Source organism: Pipra filicauda, unplaced genomic scaffold (genome assembly GCF_003945595.2).
Source record: "Pipra filicauda isolate LSUMZ 115617 unplaced genomic scaffold, ASM394559v2 scaffold19_size4547281_pilon, whole genome shotgun sequence".
Classification (NCBI taxonomy): domain Eukaryota; kingdom Metazoa; phylum Chordata; class Aves; order Passeriformes; family Pipridae; genus Pipra; species Pipra filicauda.
This window is the reverse complement of record NW_024104309.1, coordinates 208,803-232,005: the sequence shown is the minus strand read 5'-3', so window position 1 is coordinate 232,005 and position 23,203 is coordinate 208,803. Positions and strand designations below refer to the sequence as shown.

The 23,203-nt window shown below is 39.7% G+C and overlaps 2 long non-coding RNA genes across 11 annotated transcripts in view; one reads left to right on the top strand and one right to left on the bottom strand.

The window, feature by feature from the left end:
* LOC120323123 overlaps positions 1 to 19,379 on the top strand; it is a 31,153-nt gene extending 11,774 nt beyond the window's left edge. For 5 of the 10 annotated variants that reach the window (XR_005563301.1, XR_005563297.1, XR_005563302.1 and 2 more), the window contains one exon: positions 43 to 19,379. This is a non-coding gene — a long non-coding RNA (uncharacterized LOC120323123). The remainder of the gene's footprint in view (positions 1 to 42) is intronic. The other 5 variants (XR_005563300.1, XR_005563295.1, XR_005563303.1 and 2 more) reach the window with 5 other exon arrangements.
* On the bottom strand, positions 5,501 to 21,437 carry LOC120323124. Its single transcript, XR_005563304.1, has 3 exons — positions 21,383 to 21,437; positions 9,686 to 9,780; positions 5,501 to 5,554 (listed from the first exon to the last, which is right to left on the bottom strand). It is a non-coding gene; the product is annotated as an uncharacterized LOC120323124 (long non-coding RNA).
* Positions 21,438 to 23,203: the final 1,766 nt, after the last annotated feature.

Below are 23,203 nucleotides of genomic sequence, written 5' to 3'. Positions count from 1 at the left end.
CAAGACAAACAACAAATCTAATAGAAGTTCTCATTTCTTTAGGCTGCCTGAGGACCCACTGGAAAATCTATGGACTTTTCTCCACAGAAAATTTGTGTATCGTCAATACGTAAGTGGATTGTCCACAGTTACACTGTGGCAGCTGCAGAGGAAGTGGAAGGTTCTCAGGAATACATTAGGGAGAACTGGATTTTTGGCTTCTGATATAGTGTGGAGCGCCTTTGGAAACTGTGGAAGTTTATGAGCTGGATGTTACTGCTACAAAAGGTTATCTATGAGTTAAACATAATAGTAATTAATCTGCTATCTTTAGATCCTGACACTAACAACATGATGAAATTGAGAATTCCTATTCTGTAGAATTGCAGTTTTCCAGGATGCCTTCATTCCTACGAAGATGCCCTGATCTGCACTTAGTTTTCAGTGTTACCTTTAGCAATCTGTGCACAGATGTTTTTACAAGGCACTATGTAGTCATCCCAAACAACTGGTTTTAATGGGCCAGTTATTTAGGAAAAGCATGTAATGAGAACATAAATAAAATCCCTGATACTAACATAAAAGCATGTATTAGCAGAATAATATAGTTTGTATTGCCCTGATAGATAGCAGACCCTGGAAATATAAAACTTGTCATGTCTTTAAAATTCTGTTATATCTGTAAACATATATGTCTTGGAAAAGAGGGCCCACAGCATCCGGGACTGCTTTAGGAAAAGTACTGCCAGGAGATCAAAGGAGGTGATTATTCTCCTTTACTCAGCACTGGTGAGACCTCAGTGGAAGTGCTGTGCCCAGCTCTGGGCTCCCCACAAGAGGAAGGACATGGACATACTGGAGTGAGGGCAGGAAAGGGCCATGAAGATGATTAAGAGGAGCACCTGTCATGTGGCTGCCTTAAGGGGTTTTGAAGTTGATGTCCTTGAAGATACTCAAAACTCAACTGGGCGAGCTCCTGAGCAGCCTGCTCTGGGTGATTCTGCTTTGTGTTGGACTGGTTTGGACTGGATGATCTCCAGAGGTGCTTCCAGACTGTGAATATTTGAAGCAGTTTGGTTATGTCTTGTCAGCATTTTAGCTGGAACTCAATTATTTAGGAATCCTAAAGAGAGCAAAGGCTGTGACCCTAGAAATCCATCCAGATGGCTGAGGCCCAGAAAAGGCATAATGAGAGCTGCTAAGTATTTTGAATGCCTCATCAGAGTGATATTTCACTTAAAAATACAAATATAGACATGACTTGGGTCTTAATGACACTGAATACCCATAATGTTCTCTCACTTCAGCTGGACTGCAGATGGTAACAACCTCTCTCTATCTGAGCACACATATTTTAGTTTCATCTTGCTCTGTAAAATCTTATCACATACTTTACTCTAGAAATTAATATTTGGAGCTTTATGGTGCAGAATTTATTTGTTGATTTGTTCCACAATTTCTTTCCTTACTAGTACTGATATTAATAAATTAAAATGTATTTTGACATATTCAGTAATAAGCTCATACTATGTCTCAAGGAGTTGAGAATATCATAATTTGAGCAAGGTAAAATCAAAATATGTATTGCATTGCATATTCTATGGCACTTAGTTTGTAACTATTCTTACAGCACCTTCAGAATAAGAACAAAGATTAAATTCAAAAAAGACTTTCATAGTTTTAAAACAACAAGATTTATGTGGAAAGGCAAAGATAATGTAAGAAGATTCACCTGTGGTTTTTCATCATGAAAATGCCAGCAAACTAACTTGCAGTTTTGAGAATTCCCAGATCCTCCTCGTTTTGAAAACTCTTTGTCTTTCATGTTTCCTCTAAGAATAAAAAGGAAAGCACACTGGAAAACAAGAAAATGAGAAATGTTGCACAAGGAATTAGGAGATAAATAGATTGTAAAGCATTTGATTTGATTTTGGGGTTGCACTTCAGCAAGTGAAACAGTAAGTAAATAACGTGTTTCTTTATCAATACATGGAGTCACATTGAGACTGACAGACCAAGACATAAATGTATAAATAGCACCTCTGATAATTATTAGAAGATGTCAAATTTTGCTATGGATGAGCCCATCCCAAAACCACAAAATTAAGACTTCAGACAAAAATAACACATGAAGGTCAAATACACTTAGTCATAAGTTGCTGTCTTCTGCCACCACTTTTCCCTGACCTAATGCTTTTACAGCATATCTCCTCTGATTCAGGCTCCTCTATAGTCTCTGCGTGGGACTGGGGGTTTGGTGGGGACAGTATTACTTTAAATTGACACCTCTAGCAGCAGTTCCTACTTGTACTGTTTTCCTTTTATAAATGTATAACCTATTTCATCTATCAAAGCCTGACTTAGCTCCAAGTCACCCATTTCTCAAGGAAATTAAATCTAATGTCTAATAAGCATAGAAGCTTATGCAACTTTCATTCCCCGAAAAAAAGTATTAAATAACATAATAATATTACCTTGTCTTTTGATAGCTAGAGACTTGTGCACTTTGTTTTTCTGTAGACCAGATGGGTTCTGCATTTGGGCTTGAGGAGGCCAGGTTTATCCATCCCTTTTTGCAGACTTTCTGAATGTCACCTCAAAATTCTCCTCTTGTTAAAGGACCCCCTGAAACTTTCATGTGTAAGGTTTGATCCCTTTCTCCACTTTTCCCTCTGGTAGGAGCCCCCTCTGTTCCCCCACACAAGGTGGTCTTACCCTGGGGGTTCTGGCTGCTTTTTCACTCATTCTCTCCCTCACAGGATTTTCTCCAGCCTGACCAAATTTCTGCCTGTTCCATCCCATTTTCTATTAATACCCACCACGGTTCTGTGTCAGTGGGTGCAACATTTGAAAATGCAGAAATCTGCCTCTAAACCATGTAGAGTAGCAACATAATTTCAGGGGTTTGCCTCCTGCATGTGTCAGTTCAATAAGTGGGTTTATAGGGAATAATTTTAAACTGTTGCAGCCCTCTGAAACCACTTCTGTAATACATAAAGTGACATAAGGTCACTGATGCTGGGGAAATTGGTTTCCTGGTTGATATGCTAATTCAGCAAGAAATCAGTTCTTGCAGAAACCCAAAGAAAATTATTTTAATATAGTGCCATGCTACTCTGTTGACTTTTAGGAAAGAGATAATTAAAATATTCAAGGGAGTTCCAAGTCTCTGGAGAAAATACCATTATGGAGATATAAAGCTATTTTTGCCTCACAGCTTATTAGCTTCTTTCCTAAAAGCAAATCAGTTGAATGTGATGGGCACAAAAATAACATTTACATGTGCTCAAAAAAATAAGAAATAAGATACTTTTATAAACTGAGTTCAATATAAGAATAGACTCGGTTCAGTCTCTTCTGTGTCACTCACCCTGTGTTTACAGTAACTGCTCCTGCAATTTTCTGGATGAAAACTTCCATCCAGATACATCTAAGGCCATTAATAAGTCTGCACGATGCATCTGATTGCAATGGGGAATAGAATTACATTGATGATGTCTAAGGAGAAAGAGAATCTCTGCACTCAGTGTGAATAAGGAGTAGCCAATGCCTTGTTTTTTCAGAAATAAATAATTAAATTAAAATGAAAACAACAGCCAATCTATAAGAATAATCGCTAAGAGTTTGAAAGCCCTGTATTTTTTCCTAACAGTGCACTTATAGTAGGCTATTACTGAGTACAAAAAGTAAAATAACTGTAATATTTACTGTATGAATATCCCAAGGGAAAAAAATTTAGTAGCATAAGCTGTTTCATCTTTTTAGATGTACAGCAGATAGAGTGTTCATAACAGGAACACCCTGTTACCTCAACTGTGAAAGGTTCTGGGAATCTAATGACCAACAGACTGGAATTTAAATTTATTTTTGTTTGGTTTGTATTGCAGTGAGCATTTGAAAGACCCACCAGTTTATCTTTGTCAGAGATTATTTTTCTTTTGGCTTAGCTTAGACACCAATCTCACTGTTGAGTTTACATTTATGGAGCAGGACCTGAGGTTTTCTCCATGTGTTCAGCATTATGATTCTGACTTTGCAGATCTCGTTGCTTGGGATAGTTGCAAAAGTCATGTCTGCTTATACAGCAACAACAGAACTGGGGTTCAGATGCTGCTGATTAGTCAATTGAGAAGGAACAAAATCAGTTTTGAAGGCTGCCACTTTTCTTGGCTGATGTGCAGAAGAGTTGGTAAAAGCTGCAAAGACAACTGAGTACCCTGATGACAGTATTTATTATACATTTGATTTCATAAGTGGATTTTTAGAAATAATTTATTTTGTTATTTTACTCTGCTGTAGCAAATCGTGTGTGACTGTAGTTGTTTTTCCACAATGCCTGTTTTAGTTGTTTTCGTTGCCATTTGTTCTCACTCCGCGTAGTACCGTCCACAAGGTGGTGCCACAGCTAAGAAGTTAGCAATAAATAAGACAAATATAATTTGCTAATTCTACCTGCTTTTTGCAGAAGAATTTTGGTAGAATTTTTCTACCAACTAACTAAGGTATCTGCACCTTTAAAGAATTAATAATTTTTTCATAAGCATAGTATCACAGGTTTGCAAGTTTTTATTTTAAACCCCTTGTGTGTCTGCCTGCTGAGTGGGAGCAGCACCCACAGACCTGTGTCCATCCCAGATCATGTACAAAAATGAAAAGACAGCTCAGGGTTAAGCAGACAGACTGATGAAGAGCTGTGTGTGTTCAGGCAGGGTTATCCATGCTGTGCCCCATGGATGTGTCCTATATATATGTAGATCACTTCAGCAATACCCCAGGAGTCAGCCCAAATCCTGACAAGCAGAATAGTTCATCTGCAACTTCAGCTTCCATGCACTTACCCTGGTGTGGCTGTGGCACATCAAACCCTAATTTTCCAAGTTTTTCTACAGCAAGGGATAGCCAAACTCCCTGTCTTATGATAATGTACAGTTGACTTAATTCCAAAGGGGTATGAAGTGCTTACAGAGGGCCCTGCTGTGAGAGCAGCTGGGTTAATGTATACAGGTAAATTCAGTAGTATTTTTCCTTCAGTCATAGTTAAAAAGGCAGCCATCCCAAACTGTGTTCAGCACAAGTGATCGAGCTTATGAGCACCTTTCAACATAAGATTAGACTAGAAAAAGTAAAAGGCGATAACAGGGAACGTAAGATGTGAAATGTACCACCCAATACAGAAAAGGCAATAAAACTTACAGGAAAAATTTGTTTGAATGGGTCTGAATGACTGCACTGTTTTATAGCAGGCCTGTATGTCCCTGAAGAGCTGAAGTGCAGAAGGCCTTGGTCATTTCTCCCTGAATGTGTGTGTTAGTTCTTCAGCTACCCTTGGCCACAAGGCCGTGGTTGCTTCTTGCACACCTGCCCTGCTCCCCTCAGTGACCTCTGCAATACAGGTATGCATGTTAATACAAGATATACCCTCTGTGAGCTTCTCCAATGGATAAATTAAGTTGTTTATTCATCACATTATTTTGTACCAAAAGCAGGAAGAAAAAGGGATAATTTAAAATACCTTTCAGACGAGCACTGCACCGATTGTTTCTTCCAGCTAGAATCTCTCTTTGGTATGGTAGACCTGTATCAGAACAAGAAGAATAGCAGTGTTTGCATAATATGTTTCTGCATATTGCTATATTATTATTTTAAAACATACTAAAATTCTGGTGGGTTGTGAGAGACTCAGTAGAAATTACATATACTCAGGAAAGATGGTTTGTCCCCCAGTTATAATGCAGAATGAGAGTTAGAGTCCAGTTCTTATTTAGTCCAGTTCTAAAAGTTGTCAAATAACACAACTGACACTTCTTTTTTTTTTTTTTAAGGATCAGATCTATAAATTTTATCTTAAGTTGCTTTACAGTATTTTAAAACTTTGTATTGCTTTTAACATCTGTTTGGAAAAGTCAGAATTAGAGAACTAACTAAAAATATAAAGTCACTGAACAGGTCAACTAGATTTAATTTCTGAGTCTATCCAGTTAGTTTGGACTAACTGAATCACAACCGAGACACTGTCAGAGTATTCCTGTAAGATTGTTCTGAATGTATGGCTGCAATGTGTCTTGCAATGAAAATGACATATTTCTGGTTTAGTTTGGACTTCATTTTTAGTTTGACTTTGTAAAATTGTTTTCAAAAATGTTTATTTTTCAGATATTTTACACAGAGAAGAAATTATGCTCTATTCTGAAGGGAATGACAGAGCATCTGAGATCATACATTTAAGTCTCCACTTTATGTAAACCCCAGGTATGCATTATTTTAGTAACTTAACAACTGAATTGAGATCCAAAACACTTTCCCTTGCAATATTTATAATGATTTTTGCGCCCTTTCTGGAAATCCCGTAAATATTTTTAAAATATCAAAAACTGGTTTTCCTCTAAATCTGGTTTTCTGGTTTCCCATGTAGGCACTCATGAACAAAACATGCTTCAGCTCAGTGTCTATACCTAGATCTTACTAGAAGGAGGTAACTTCCAGTATTCTAAGTTCGGAGTCAGCCTGAGCAGGGCTCCGAAATCCTCCTGCAGATGCACAGCGTTAACCGGAAACAATTCAGAGTGGCAGTGGTATCCTGCAGGATGTGTGCGTCGCCTTCAGCTGTGTGTTGATTTACACAGGGCCACATTATAGATTATACATTCTGGTAATTGTGGTATTGTTATTGCTGGGCTATATCTAAGCACAGGAAACACATATAAGCACATTTGAAGTGATAACATCCACTCCTGTTTAAAGGGCAATATTTTATTCTCATACGTAATACGGCATTTGCAATAATACAGACAATTTCCTAACAAGTACATAGGAGACTTTCAGGAGAAAAACCTGATTCATTGTGGGAGGCCCATAACCAGCATTTACAAAGAAATCCACATCAATTTTTATTCACTTTAATTTTATTTTTTTCAGTATGGACATTATTCTGAGATCAAGAAGGAGACAATACATTGCCATCTGAAAGCACAAGAAAGATCAAAATAAGTTTTCAATGTGTCACCGAAACCACAGTGCTAGGTTTCTGTTAAGGAGAATGAGTAATACCATTCTAGCTGTGAAGAATGCTGTGAGTGGGTAATAATTCCATCTAACTGATAGGGCAGATTTTCTGCAAGAAAATAAATTATCCCAACTAAAATCTTGCCTTATTTCTTCAGCTCACTAAGAAAGCCCACTCACCATACCCATTTAGCTGCTTGTCTAACATTAGGATATCCTCCATCCAACATTCCCAACTTAATCTTGCAATTCAGGAACAGACTGGCTCCAACCCTGGCCTGGACCACAGCTAAATCTATATCCATGCTTGTAATACTGTTGCAGATCAATAATTCGATGCTATACTGTATAAATTGGTTTGTTGAAATGATAGTTACGAATGAAGTTCTAAAAAGACACTGCAACATATAATAAAGGACTGACCTACTGACAGTTCTAATGGGGATGTGATTAACATATACATAAAATAGCCCAAAGCCCAATGACTTGCTTCATGATTTCATGAAAAACTTTTTATTGTTTTCTATCTATATTATTTAACATTAAGAATACATTTGTCTTTATAAATTTTTAAATGCTACTGATCTGATATTTTTGTGCTGGCAGTCTTAACACTGAACAAAAGTATAGTTTTGTCAGACCTCATATGCACAAAAATTTTAAATAATAATGTTGCTGATGCCTCATAATATGCCTTTGCATTATGGCAGTCTCATTATAATATTCTTTTGGAAGTGTAACCTGCTTAGGTAAGCTTTGATTTACAAGATAATATTAAGACATGTTTAATTTTAAGTATGATCTTTACTATTTTCCTGAATAGGAATATCTGTCCTTAGTTTAAACTTCTAATATCCTGTTTAACAAGGAAACAGCTTCAATCGTACTAAAAGTACTTAAAGTTAAGAAAGTTTTCACATTTGGTTGCTGGGATTAGGGCTTTAAAAACAAAGGTCAGGTGAAGATGCCTTCTTGGAATACGCTAGGATATAAGCCTCTATTTTTGTTTGTAGTTCATAAATCTACATATTACATAAACCAGTAATAACTTTAATATAATTATATTTGTATTTGTGTGAGTGACTGGAGTTGAACAGCACACCTACATGGCTACAGCATATGTGAATCTTCCTGCAGTACATTCTGGTGTTGACTTTCATTAGACAGTAAGAAATGTTGCCTGCAAAAATATCACAGCTTGAAAAGGAGACTAATGTCTGTCTTTTTCACATGGGAAATGTATTTCATCATCCCTCACGTGACATCGAAATCAGGTCTGTGGAAATGAAAATACCAGGCTCTGCACACCATAGGATTTGTAATTAGCTTGAGGTATCCCAGAGAAAATTCTGTAAGTTACTTTAGTCTCTTTATTTTGTCTTGTCTCAGATCTGTCTGATTTTGTTTGAGTTTATGAGTAATTTTTGGTGGAAATGTCTATGTTGCAATTGAAATGCTCTAACAAGTCCTCATCACTAAAATGCACTGAGTTCTGTTACTTCTGAGGAACCATGTGGAGTCCTGGAGTCATTGTGGCTGTTGGGGAACTCAGGAGCTTCCTGGTCTCACTTCAGCCATATGACAGAACCCCAAAAACACCTGGGATGTCTTTAGGTCTTAAATATTTAATTTAAATGTCTAAAAGGTAAGAGTTTCTTAAGCATCATAAGACATGAGAGTTAACAGATCAGCCTGAGCCATGCCTCTTGCATTTACTTTTTCAATAAAGTTGTCAGGATGCTGCCCAGCCAGGCTGCCAGATGTGCTCTCCATGTTTGGGGTAAGTAATCACTTGGTCCTGGGATCTTCTGCACAAGCTATGCCTGAACCCACTGCAGTTATTTTAGGTGACACACTAAAGTGGTCAGCATAAACCGAGAAGACTTTGTCCAGCACTTTGTCAGCATGCCAGAAGAAATTCCTTGGGATTCAGAGTCTAAGATTTCATTTCAGTTAATTGTCAGGATGATGAATATTATTTATTCCACACTAAGGCTTATTTTAATCCAAAACACAGATAGATAGCGTCAATGCAGGCAAAATTATAGTTCTCCCTGCATAGAAGCCCATCTAGATATAATCCAGTTTGCTCCCCTGTCTCTAAATTTGAAGGACAACAGGAATGGAGACTGCGCCTGGCCTGGGATTCCCTTGCACTTGAACCTGATCTAATTAGGCAAGTCTATTTTTTCACAACATAAAACTATTATAGACAACAGTATGGTGAACTGAAAACTCCTCAAAGTTGTTAAATTCTGTCTAGTTTGGAAAAGGAGCTGTATCAGGCCGATGCTCAGTGAGGCAATGGAGCCCAGTGGGCAGAGTGCTGGACAGGGATTGAGAAATCTGGGTTCTTTTCCAAAATCTCCTGACTTTTAAATGACCTTGAGCTGTCACTTCTCTGTGCTTTGGATTCACTGCCTGTATGAGGAGGATAATAATGCTCATAATGGTTTCAGAGTTGCTGAAGGAAAGATCTGCATGAACACAACACTTCGTGCACTACCCTGAGCTAGATGCAGCTGTGGTTAGAGGTGGCCAGGATTTGGTCAATGCCTCGTGTATTCCAGAAAATCTGGGAAACTTTGGTTGTTACACAGCTTGCTTTCAGTTATCTGTCAAAACACATTTTCATGTTAAAGGTCTTTCATATCTTTCAGACCATTACAAAATATCTCCAGAAAATTTCATATTATTTACTTACGCATTAATACAGTTCATGCTTCTGTTACTGGGAACTGCAGAGTGCCTCTCAGGATCATACAAATGATAACTTAACATAGATAATGTGGTTTTGACCTAAAAAAGAGAAGTGTTTTGCAATGTTATATTTAGCATATCTGGGGAAAAAAAAATTATCAATTACTTTATGTTGTAAGGTAATTGAATTGGGTTTTTAGTTTGAAACATTCTCTTTGAAACTAAAAAAAATTGTGGTTTTTTTTTAATTATCATTTTAAATCAATGTCTTGATTTCACACGTTTTGTATTAATATACAACTACAAGCTTTGTGCACAAAAAAAGAACAGTCTACTTTCAAAACTGCTGAATGCTTTGACCTCAAGGGCATAGAAACTGTTGACTCATTGTTTTTACTGCATATAATATTAGTCCTTTGTCACATCCAGGGAATGACATCATCTTCTTCATTGTTAGCAGCAGGTTTGAATAACAGAAAAAGTGCAGCATTAGTTGTCTGCTGTGTTTGTTCTTAATAAATGAATGGATATCTGGTACCAAGGCTCAGATTAGGATTTTTGAGTAACATTTAGAACAAGCTTGTGCCCAAACCCTGCAAAGAGCTTTGCTTCTGGCCACCATCTGCAGGGCAGTCGAGCTGGCAGGAGCCCGGAGCCTGCAGAGGGAACGTAGCTGATGGTTCTGGCTTCTTGAAAGTGGTAAGAGGAGTCAGGAAAGGAAGAGATTAAGCACAGAATGAAACAGATCTGTTCTTCAAGGTCATTTTAGTAAAAGGAGTCCCTGCACTTCTGTGAATCATACTTCTGTGAAATCTAAAATCATGAAAAGTAATTATCGGAAAATAAGTCATCTCTAGGACGTGCAAGCAAAATGGGAACTAATTATCTTGAAAATGCACCAGAACAAGTATTTAATCTATTCCAAATTTGTATTCATGTTTATTAGTCTTCTCCTCCCTATAACTAAAATGTCTATGTCCTAATCTCAAAGAGTAATTCCCTATCAGAAGTATTTGGTTACTCCTGCCTGCTTCATGGAAGAAGGATACATCATTATGATTACTAACCAGGCTGATGGAGGTCTTCTTTAAGGTGATACACCACCTTCTATAAGGTTCTTCAGAATTTTTTCATGGCAGAGAAAATTTTAAGTGTTGCTTCCTGAACAGTAAACATTTCTAGTGGAAAAGAATTTACTCAGGGAGAGAGTCCTCGAGAGTCTGATCAAATGTCAAATTCTATCTAATCCATTACCAATTGCCTTTATGTTTTCCCAGAAAAATGTGATGTCTTTAACTATAAAATTATACCTTTGTGGTTCCAAAAATATTTGTCCTGAAGATAAGTTCCTGTGTTGAGAGAATGAATCAAACTGGACTTAGAAAAGCTAAAATCCATACAGCTGTGAGAGAAGCACTGAGGCAGCAGGCTGGGAAAGCTAGAGGTCATGGGTTAAGGATCCAGGATTGCTGGATCACAGAGGTCCACATACCAAGAGTAGACGCAGACAAGGGCTACACACAAGGAAATATTTTCTAGAATGCCAGAACTAAAAAAGAATAAACAAACCATGCTGTAAAAAATCAAAATCAGACCTTGTTGACTTGGAAGCAAGAGGTCTGATGTACTGGCCTCTTCACAACAGACATACCTATACTTGTGCAGGTAGGGAGAGCTGCCTTGCGTGTAGGCTTGAGCAGATGCACCTATCTCAATTCCTATCCCAAATTTATATTGCTAATTTCAGATTTATCTGTTATGAGAAGTAAGAAATGTTACACTTTTTTCTACATATTTCATATGCTTTTGCCATATGAAGTCTTTCCTCAGTCTTCTGTTCCACTCTGTAGTTCACCTTCAATCAACATTTCAAAAAGTCTCAAGTAGCATGAATTTTGGTGAGGCCAAATCACTTGATTTTCCCTTACCCTGTTTAGAAGAGGCTTTACTTGGATAAAAGCAATAGTGCCAGCCATTTCCCTTCATCCTTTAAAATTACTGGCCACCTCTAAAGAACTTGGCCTCTCTTTTATGTCACTTTCTGACAACTCATTTGAGTTGAACAGGTTGCTGTGGCCAAATTAAATGCTTGGGAAATGGACCATACAATTAATTTGCAATAGTAAGTTGTCTCAGCATCATTTCTCTTCCTCTCAAGGGGAATGCTGGCTCAAGCAAAAGAAAAGATTAACGTAATAAAAATATTCTAAAGACATCCTGTTAATTGTCCCAAGCTCAGATGGTATTGTCTATTCTTCTGTTGTGCATAGCCAGCAAACAGTGTAAAATCCAGAATTCCTTCCTACCATGAAAGCAGAGCCTTCAGTGCTACAGGATAATCCCTGCCTTTCTGGAAAGCAGATGAAAATGTGGTGTGGCAGAGCTTTGCTTTGGGTTTCAGAGGTGAGCTCGAGTTTGCTCCATTTATGAATATAATAGGACTTGTTAATTTAGATACATCAGCAACTTTAACCAAGAGAATAAAGATTTATGGAAAAAAGGAAAATTGCAAACAAAGTACGAGCAAATTTTGGGAAAAGAAGGAAATTTTTTCCCTGAATGTGCAAAAGAGATTTCCCATGTTTGTTTAGGGACAGAAAAGACTCAAGGTTTTAAATTCAGCCAAAATAAAGGCTTTCATTTACAATCACATTTGCAGTGTTGACCTTGAATATCACATTCAGTGACAGCAAATCTCATAGGAAAAATTAATATATCAAATAAAACTCAGAAATATTCACAAGTGACTGAGTGAAGCAAAGCTGTCAGAAGAGTTAAATAAAAGAAGACTCTGTAATTCCCTCCTTGCTCTAAAATGTCGTTTCCTCAGAAAGGACAAAGTCTGATTTTTGCTTATATGAAAATAGTCATAAAATATGTAAGAAAACACAGAATGTTGTTTGCTTCAGTTCCTGTAAACTAATCAGGCTGAATGATGAGTCTTCCTGTAACTCGGAGCACTTTTGAATACTATGCATGAAACTGTGTTCCTCCCCTCATAAACAGCTCGAGCCTTGCCTATGTATCAGTGTAGAAAAATAAGTATTGACTTATTCACAAATTACTTTCTAGGCACTGGATTCCCAGAAATATATTTGTATAACAGCATCTAGAAGCAAATGAATGTGTTAATAACCAGGTTTTCTTTCATTTTATGGCCCTAAAGACACTTTGATCTTCTAAAATTATGTTTGTCTTTTTGAAAAGCTAACTTTTATCTCAGCTCTGGTGCTCATTTCCTTATCTCTTCTTCTGAAATAAATTTTTTACAGGAATTCAGTATGCCCCATTTCATTTTATTTCAGACAGCCAAGTGAGATATTTCTAAATATTTTATCAAACAGATAGGTTCCCTACAGGATGCTAACTTGTTCTCCTATTTTTATTTTTTTATGTATCTTTCCAAAATGAAATATTTTGGATATGGTACAGTTTGTTCACATGTCAGATATGGATTTTTTAATTCTGTCTTTCTGCAGAACAGTAAGAAGAGAAAATAAATCAGATGTTTTATCTGATTGTACTTTGATCAGGTTTTTCTATATTCTCAAAAAGAACAGCATGGAGCTTCACTTGCTGCACAAAAAAGCATTTTTAGTTTTGAAAATATTTTAAAACATCTCAGGAAAACCAGACCCAACACTTAGGTTAGAGTTCTACTCATCTTAAAAAAAGACTCCATTGCTTTACATGGTCATATTTGAACATTTAGGATCTCCTGGTATTTATCATCCACTACATGAATTGGGAAAAACTTCTTAGTAGGAGCCAAAATGTGGGCAGAATTTCACCTGCCATAATATTTGCTATCACTCTCCATGACTGACTTGACTGGATAATGAAAAATGCCTGTAATTGTGCTTCTGATACATCTTGATATGTGGCAACCTAGGAAATACTGACACTGTGTGTGACACAGGTGGGAGAGGTGTGTGTGTCTTCACATCAGGGAATTTTGCTGTCTTTGAAGTAAAAATGAAAATTTAAAAATGTTAGTGATTAAGTTCATGGTGGCCATGGAAGTCTGAAGGTTGTGGGAGGGCCTGTGGTTTTTAACAGACAAGGTAGAAAAGGTTCTGGGCAAACAGCAAAGTAATCTGCCTTCCTTGTGTGATACACTTGCTGTAGGCAGAGGATGTTGCAGATGTGTTCTGGACATTAAGTAATCCAAGAAAACAGTAGGACTGAAAATCCAAAAGTTTCCAACTCCTTTATTACCTTCTCAAATTATACTGCAAAGATCCAGAGCCTAGACCTCTGGGAAACCTCTGAGGAAAAGTCTGAGGAAGACATTCTTCAAAATAATTTACCATTTAGTTTCCTCAGTATAGCAGAGGAATGTCCTTCCATTTATAAAAGGTACCCAATTCCATATAAACCTTTCTGAAACATTTGGGAGACTTCTCAGTACTCCGAGGGAGATGCTGTTCTCAATATTTACGATGTGTACCCAAACTGATTTCTCTCTTTTAGTGTCTCCAGTGCAAAATCATTACATTGTCAGAAATAAACCAAGTCTAATTTGTGGGGGGGGGAAAGAAACTGGATTCCATCATGTGTTTCATATTATACCATTATGAAAATGGTATATTAAATTCAAATACTTCAATTGTACCATTAGATGTTGTCATTATGTGGCTTGCTAATTGATAGGTTATTCAAATGAACATTATAATTTTAGACTTCTTAGAAGCATCCATATGAGGAATTTCCAAACTTCAGAAAAGTAAACTGGGTGTTAGGAAGGAAAAACATGTACTGAGAATATTTCCTAATGCATGTCACTGAAAAATCATTACATAACTGCCGTGTGCATTCCAGGACTTGGTGCAGGCTATTTTTAATACCCGGTATGAAAGAACTTCCTGCTACTTTTTCTCTTTGAAAGCTGCTTTGTGGTTCATTAGATCGTGTGGTCAGGCCAATTTTTCTGCTATCCTTAAACCTCATTTTTATCTCCTTAAAAAAAAAAAAAAGGTGAAACTGTATAAGATGGAAGAAGGTGCTGAGCATAAAATACCTTTAAGAGTAAGGTATGTTGTGTAAGTGTTGCAGTGGTCCCAGAACTAAGCACTGCCAGCTCAGGCTTAATATTAAACCCCAAAAGAAATCTAAATATGTTAAACACCACATACACATTTAAGAAAAGCAAAAGAACTTGTATGCCAAGCAACAGCACCTAGAAAGAATTTTGAACTTTCTGTTTATGATATTTTTAAAATTAATTTCATACTGTTCTCCAGTGTTATCACAGGTAACCATTTTGACCATGATTTGTATAACATGAAGCATTTTGCTTAAATGCAACCAAACTTCTTCAAACATGGGCTATGCAAGACATTTCAGAATATTTTAACTGCACAGAAAGTTTACACCACTAGCGTAGCTTTGCTGTTAAAATCCTGGACAAACAGACTGATAGAGATGAAATGGCTGGGGGGGCCACCATTTTCACCTCCTCTGACCTCCTGCAAAACAAAGGCCACGGGACTTCCTGAATTAATTTCTTTTCGAACTAGGACGTATCTTTTGGGTAAACAGACAGTCAAGTGACAGACAACACACTAAATCTGCTAAAAGTATTTAGAAGTATTAATTTTATAGACAAAACGTTTGTACTTGCAAATCAACAGACATTTCATTGGATATTAGAAAGTTTCTGTGACTCTCTTAATTCCATCCACAGCAGAGAAATGGGATGACAATTTTCAATGCCAAATAGCACTGGGTGGTAATTGCTGTAACTCTGGCTGTGAACCTGCTCTGGAAGGCTCTGGCGGGGAGGCAGCAGAGCGTGTCAGTCAGATGACTGACACAGGTAATGCCCTCAGCTGCCCTGCCGGCCGCTCCAACAGCCATCGCTGCTGCCATGGAACGGAGGTTTCAACATCTGGAGCAGTTCCTGAGCTGCCTCAGCGTTCAGTTTGGTGTACGAAGGCAAACGGCCAACTCTGAGACACGTGGAGCACTTCTGGGGGCTGTTAGGTTGTGCTCTCCCTGGGGCTTGTGATGGTAAACTGCACTAACGAGGGTGTGGGAACAAGGGTAGCTGCTCTGCTCCGTGGGTTTAATCCATCAGCGCATGCAGAGCAGAGTCAGGGCATTTAAGAACCCCGAAGCTAACTAAATATTTGGACTTCCCTTTCTGTTGCTTTGATTCTCCCACCGGAAGCAATTCCTTTCCCCCCTTCCCTCTGCTGTCTCCGTAAAGTTTCATCTTCACAGAATACTTTTGGATCATTTATTTCTGCACTTCTGTAGATCTTTCAAGTTTTTGTTGCCAAAGAAACTGGTCCAGCACTCAGTCCCAGTGCTCCCAGTCTCAGTCGAGCACACTCCTCCCTGTCCCTCTTCACATCAGAGCACTCTGGATTTGTTTTCCTTTAACTTTTATTTTCAGAGGAAATATCTTCACCCAAAAATGTGAAATCTGACTATATTCTGCTTATTTCAACATAGTTTTTAGTACGAAATTCATTACAGGTCACTTAAAAGTCTTCCACATTTAGGCCAAAGTCATGGAACTGCTCTGTTTAACCTTGTCCAGTGTTTCATAATAACACCTTGTTTTCAGTTGCTTGTCACTGTTTGGGCTGGTATTCTCCAAGCCAAGCATCTGCCTCAGGTTTAATTTTTGGCAGTTGCTAGCTAAACCACTGTAGTAATTCTCAAGAACAAGGTTAAAAAAATATTTTGCCCATATTAAAAAATAATCATCTGGTTGCTTCATTCAGAAGTGTCGGTATCCCCATTACAGTAGGAATTTGAAATGGAACACCATCACTGGTCTAGTTTCACCCATGTACCTTTTAAGCAGCAACTTGGAATTTGGCAGCACCATCGCTGTGGTTTCACAGATGTGCATCCAAATGCAAAAAAGTTATAAGACTCCATAAGTTATAAGACTCCATAAAATTTCAGTTTGTGCATGATCAGTTAAGAATTGTTCACATTTGGCAGCTAAATTTTCCAAAGACCATCCCGTGCTGATGGATCCTGCTGTGTGTTCCTTGGCTGCATGGCCTGCAGGCACCATGAGCTGCTTTTTCGGGGAGCAGCCAGGTATGGCCTGTGCCTGAGGCAGTGGGGACCACACAGGATTCCTCTGCAGCTTCCCCTCCTCCTTCCCCAAGAGATCACTGCCTCTGAGACCTGGGTGTCCCTTCTGTGTGCTTTTCTCCTGCTGCTGCTGAGGCAGAGAGAAAAGAAGGATGGGTCACAAAGATGGAAGAGTCTGGGAGGAGGCCTGGCACCAGCAGAGGATGGGAGTGAACACAAAGCAAAGAAGAAGGAGATGAAGGCAGTAGATTCCAGGGAGAGAACTATTACTGACTAATGCTAGGAATTCTCCTAAGGCATCATGGACAGAAATCAGTTGTGGAAGCAGTTCTGCATGGCTGGGGGAAAAAAAGAAGATTGTACATATCTACACAAAGAGATTCTGCTAGGAAATGAGAAAGAGTATGGTATATTGGGTAAGGAGGTTAATAAGCATAACAGAGATAGAAATAAGACACCAGAGGAAATAATTAAGAAAAAATAAGAGGGTGCAGATGAAGGAAAAGAAAATAACATGCAGATGAAGGAAAGGAAACTAGGAGATGAAAATAGAGTATGAAGTGTGTAAGAAAGCAGGAGCCAGGGAATGGAGAGATGTATAAACAAAGTGTGGAAGAGAAAGAGCTGGGAGTTACCTGAAAACAGCACAAAGGAGGAGGAGAAGGCAGGAGCCAGGCAGAAGGAAAGTTACTTGAGAGCATCAAGGGAGAGAAAGAGTGTGAGTGCAGACTGAACTCTGAGAAGAGGCTGATTTTTTAAGTCAGACATCAGTGCTAATTGTGATTTATCTCTAATGGTATAGGAATAAGAATCAGGTATGATTAGCATCAATGGCCACACGTTCTTTTTTCTTGTTAGAGATCTTCTTTATCAAATATTCTGGATCTCTTGAGTCAGAGCCCCAGAGTTAAGGTGACCGAATGTCATTATCTGTTTATTTTTCAGACTTCCTCTCTCTGATTTTATTAACAAACATTCAAGTGCCTAAAGTACAACATGCTGCTCTTTTAACCACAGTAAAAAGTATCTCTGCAAAATACATTTGAAATTAATTTTGAAATTATAGGTAGGGCTGCCAGCAATGTCTCTCAGTGGCAGAGCAAAGCAAAGCCCCACGTTCGGCTCAGTGGCCTTTTCGCTGTGGGTGTTTGTCATCCAAGAGGGCTTGTACCGTCCCCACAGTAATTAGGCTTGCTTCATCACAAGGGTGAGCAGCACTGCCTTGGCAATTTTATCTCCCACCAGCTAGGAACACCACCTGGAGAGTGGGTTTGCTGGGTGGCTTCTGCTGCCCACGGGCAGAGCAGAGGTGGAGGTCACTGAGCAGGAGCCAGGGAGGGGGTCCTGCCCCCTGGTACTGCTGGAGCTGCAGAGACACCAGTTACACTCCTCCAGTGGCAAAGCAGGGGGAAACACTGAAAATTGCCCCTAGCATGGTGATTCAGCTTGCAAGCATCTGCCATTTATAAGAAAATCCAATTTTTTAAATATAAATGACAAATGCTTCCCCACAACCAGCATGTTTGGTCTGTCACATTCTCTGTTAGCTGAAGGCAAGCTTTGCAGAGCTGAGCTGCTTTACTTTCCTTTTGAGAATGAAAGTAGCACTGCTGCCAGAAGATTGAGTTGTTGGTGTGTATCAGGTGATAGGAAAAATTACTCTGAAACTGCACATGGTCTGACATAGTTTCATATGTATATATATTTGGGAGCTGCAAGTGTTGATTTGCTGTCTATGTATCTGTTTGTCATACTGATAGCTTAAAACCACAAATTACATTCCTAATAACAACTCTTAGGGGTAAGGCTGCTGTTACTACTTGGTACCTCCTAAAGATTAAACAGAGCTAAGAGTTTATACATTGACCCATTGCTTCTTCAGGCAGGTCTGTCTTCAAATTCTGACCTACGTCCCAGCTAAAAATGTGTTCAATCTTTTCTTAATTTGTAATAGATACTTGTGTACATTACAAAACCATCTTGCAATTTGGCAAATTAAGTTGTCTGTGGTTAGCTCTGGAATTATAGAGATATTGCAGTGCACTCAGAATTGCATAATGAGGTTCCCCAGACTTTCCTTACTCGAGTGAGTAACAGTAATCCTTATCTCTAGCATCAGATTCATCCCATTTTTGAGAAAAGAATTAGTATCAAATATATGATGGGCATGTTATGCCTTGTGGCTGCAATGTTGTTTCAATTAACTTCTCTGAATATACCACAATGAAAAGTGTCAGCTTTTTGCCTCAGAGGCCTATAATTAGATTAAATGAATACTGTTAATTATCTACTACCTTCTTTACACAAAACAGTATGTTTCCATAAATTAAAATGCTCGTACAGGAAGGAAATTGTTGCTCACTCCAATGCATGCATACAGTGCTGGATTGTGAATACTGTGACTGTATCACAGTGTAGCACAGCTCTTTGTCTGCAGCCCTTATTTTACAGGAGCTAAAACAAATTACAACTGAAAAATCCACAGATATCACTCTATTTAAAGTGTATGTGTTGGTGCAAGAAAGTGATATTACTAAATGCTGCAGTGCTTATGAAACAAATATACTTTTCTCTTTAACAGATGTTGTCTATAAAATTCCCTTAGAGAGATTAAATACAGCTTTGTTTGTATACCTACAGTCACACCCTCAAGGACTATGGCATGTACAGAGAGAAAACTGCTTTTTCTAGCAGGGTGTACTTCTCCTTTCAGAAAATTTAAAAAAATCCGTTCTGTAGGAAGTATTTACAAGTAACAGCTCCATTTCCAGGCATGTGCACATTCCAGCTAATGTGGACTGAAAATCTTCTCTGACTGTTCTCCAGCATTATTAGATACAAGCAAAAGTTCCTGACCGATCAATACACTCCCATCCTGGCATGCCTGATTTGGAAGTGCAGATTTTCAAATGGTGGTACATCACCTCTGGAAGCAGAAAGCACTCTTTTTGATTTGACAGAGTGTATCCAAATGTCCCTATTTCCATCAGAATAGATGTTAATAACTTCAGGCCTGAACATTCGATCCTCCCTCACCAGAAAATTACAATTAACTTTAGCAGAAGCCCTTATTTTGGCCTGCAGTATACTCTGCATATAAATGTGAGCTGTACCCAGGATTGCTCTTGTGTTCCATTAAGGTCAAATCCTGAAAAGCTTTTGAATACTCAGTGTTTCTACAGGACATTGCATTTTATTGTGGTTTGTGTTGCACGAGTATCTTTTCCTTTAAATGTTCATTAGCTCCATGTTTAAAAGTGTTCATTAAAATATCACTGTGCTGGTAATAATCTTAATACTGAGGAGTGAAGAGGGCTGTGTTGCAATATAAATGCTGCCCCGTTTCCTGCTCTCAGGGTGTAACAGGAGAAAGAAAGACCATCTTGATAGGCACTATCTGCTGAAGGAAAACTGTCACCAGGAGCTGTGAATTGCCTTTAACCTTTTAGTGGCTGCACTGTGAAGAAAATGTTTCAGGCTTCCTACTCGGAATTAGGCTTTTGTAATTTAAAATACTCAAAAATGCTAGTGGCCCCTATAATTACAGCTACAAATATCAGAAAACAGTTACAGAGGAACAAAGAAATGCAACTGGAAACATGGTTCAGTGGTCTTGTACTTCCCTGAAAAGCTGATTATACTTTTGGTTGATTCAGTTTCTTTCAGAGGGAATTTACTCTTTCTGGCAGTGTGAGTCTCAGCAGCACTGGTTGCACTAACGGCACAAAATCTATCTGGGGATGAGGAAATTAGCTTGGGGTCCTGTGTGTGTCAAACTGAATTTTGCCACAGAGCTCTAGATTTTGTTTTTTAGCCCTTCAGTGCCCCTCGTTTAGTCAGATTCAGAAGCCATTTTAACACTAGTTTAAAAATAGAGCCATTTCATTTGTACTTTTGCAGGTGCCTTGCCCAATTCCCTGCTTTCCGTGCATGACTTATCTTTTAGGATAAGCACTAATGAAAGGTCAAGGTTATTCTGAAGTATCCAACATAGGAGAGTTCTCTTCCTCCTAGATCCTTAAGCTGAACTTCGCACAATTACAACCGATACTGTGCTGAAAGGTAATTCTAACGAGGGGAAAGTACAAAATGACAAGCAGAAACCTCTGGCACTGTATAATGTCCCTGGTGATTTGTACTTAGTGCTTCTTCAAAACGCAGAAGCCATTTTACCACTCAGAGCCATGGCAGAAGTGAATTATTATTTTTTTTTCTGAGTGAGGCTCTGTAAATTAGGTCTGCAGAGCAAGGCTTGACACATCTGGCTCTCAGAAATGTGCCGTGTACGTTACCTCCGAAGATAATTTCCTCGCCTCTGTGACACAGAAACCAAGAAGCGTGGATTTTTCCTCCCCCCTCTTTCGCCCGTCTGATTTTCAGATGTAACACAAGGTCATGAAAAGCTCCGGCTTGGGGATACCTTGCCGCCCAGTTTTTTAAGGAAACTTGGGGACAAACCTGCTTGGTTTTGCCTTCTACATGGGCTCTGCGCTGGGAGAAGATGCTTCTGCATCCCTGGACGCGGTGCTGGGGGAGGAGAGCCCGGCGCTGCAGCGGGAGCCCCGCCGCCGCCCGGCAGCGGCCGCAAAGATGTGTCACAAACATCCCCCCGGCAAGATGTGGGTCCCTTCTATGTACTCACTGCGGCTGCGAAGGCACCGGCGTTATCCTGAGGAGACTCCAGTCCCGGCTGCGGGAAGAGGGAGGGAGGAAAGGGAGGGAAAAAGAGAAAAGAGGATTAAAAGAAAAAACAAAAAAAAAAACGAAGAAGAAGAAAGGACAAAAAAAAAAAAAAAAGGCGCAGTGCAAGTTGCGGGCGGGCGGGAGGCGCGGGGGTGTCCGGGCGCCCCGCAGCCCCGCAGCCCCGCAGCCCCGCAGCCCCGCAGTCCCGCAGCCCCGCAGCGCTGCGCGGCCGCCCCGGGCCTGGCGGCGGGGGCCGGGGCGAAGCGGAGCGGCGGCGGCGGCGGCGGAGCCCGCGGAGGAAACTAAATAAATAAAATCAGACTGTTATTTAAGGCGCGTAAATTTAAAATTATTTGGACAGGAAGAGCAAGGGGAGCGGAGCCGCAGGAGCCAAACTAACGGTTTCGGAGCCCGGCGCGCCCCCCCCGGCCCCGCGGCCCCGCGCCCGGGGGGCCGCCCGACCTGCCCGCACCTCCGCCCGCACGACCCTCCCTCCTCCCCGGGGACCCCGGCAGAGCCCTCCGGGAGCACCGACATTTTGAAATGCATGTGTGGTGGGGCAGGCTGTGCTGAGACCCGGTGAGAAATCTTTCTTTCTCTCGTTGTCTTTCTTTCTCCTGTTTTTCTTCCCACACCCCCCCCCCCCCAACCCCCGCCATGCACAGTATAACAGACGCCACAAGTAAATGCAGAAGCTTTCCTCCCCTCGCTTTTTTTTTTTTTTTCGAGGGAATTTCAGTCCTTTAGTCAGGAGATAATAATGTTTGGCTGCTTCTGGCTGCTTCGGCGGGCTGCCCAGTGAATTCCCAGGTACATTTGTGGAAGAGACCTTTTTCTTTTTTAAAAAAAACTAAAAAGGGGTAGTTTTCTATTGTGTTAACTCTTTCTTCATGTGAACAATGCAATGGCACTTCCTACGGAGCTAACATCTTACCCCACCATGGAATAAAGCATTGATTCCATTCTTTTCCCCACACTGAAAGCTGGAAAGAAACTATTTTCCTGTACTTAAATGTGCAGTCGCTTATTGCACTGGAGATTGAGCTGAATTCACTTTCAAATACCTTCTCATTTTCTCTCCCCTGGGTAAGGGCACGGCAGTGCCTGGGTTAGCCCTGCACCTCTCCTCCTCTCTCCCCAGCACCCACAGACCGCGTATTTCACCCTCCCACGGTGCTGCTGCTGGAGATAAAACTCTCTTCGTTCCCTGTAGGATCCCTTTAGGATCTGCCCCTTTCCGAAAGGAATTCAGCAGCCCCCGCCGTTGTGCCGAGGATAATTTAGAAACAAAGGTCAAGTGTAACAGCTTTGCTCATCCGTGTAACCGAAATAGGGGAGAGGGCTCTTGCCCCACAGTTGTGTCCTCATGCAGCCTGGTCACTGTGAATCCTGGTACAGCTACATTTTATGCTCTGTTTCTTCACATTTTTCTGTGCTTGCTGTATTTGTTTCTATTTATACCTCTCATCTCGATACTACACTGTTTATTGCCGATTCCAGGGCTGCTGCAGGGCGATCTCTGCTCCTGCCTAGAGACTTACTTTGCAGTTGGTTTATGTCTCAATAAAAGCTCTCAAAAATCTTTAATTCCATCTTACATGCTGCAGTTTTCAATCTCCGGGTAAATATTATTGTCGACATTCTCACAAAGACGTGAATTTGTGAAACTGGACTTTTTGATGTTGCCAAACTACTTTCAGAAACCCACAAAAGTAATTTCTTAAACTACATCGGATATTACAATCCTTTTTCACTGTCAAAGTTCCCTATTAATGAGACA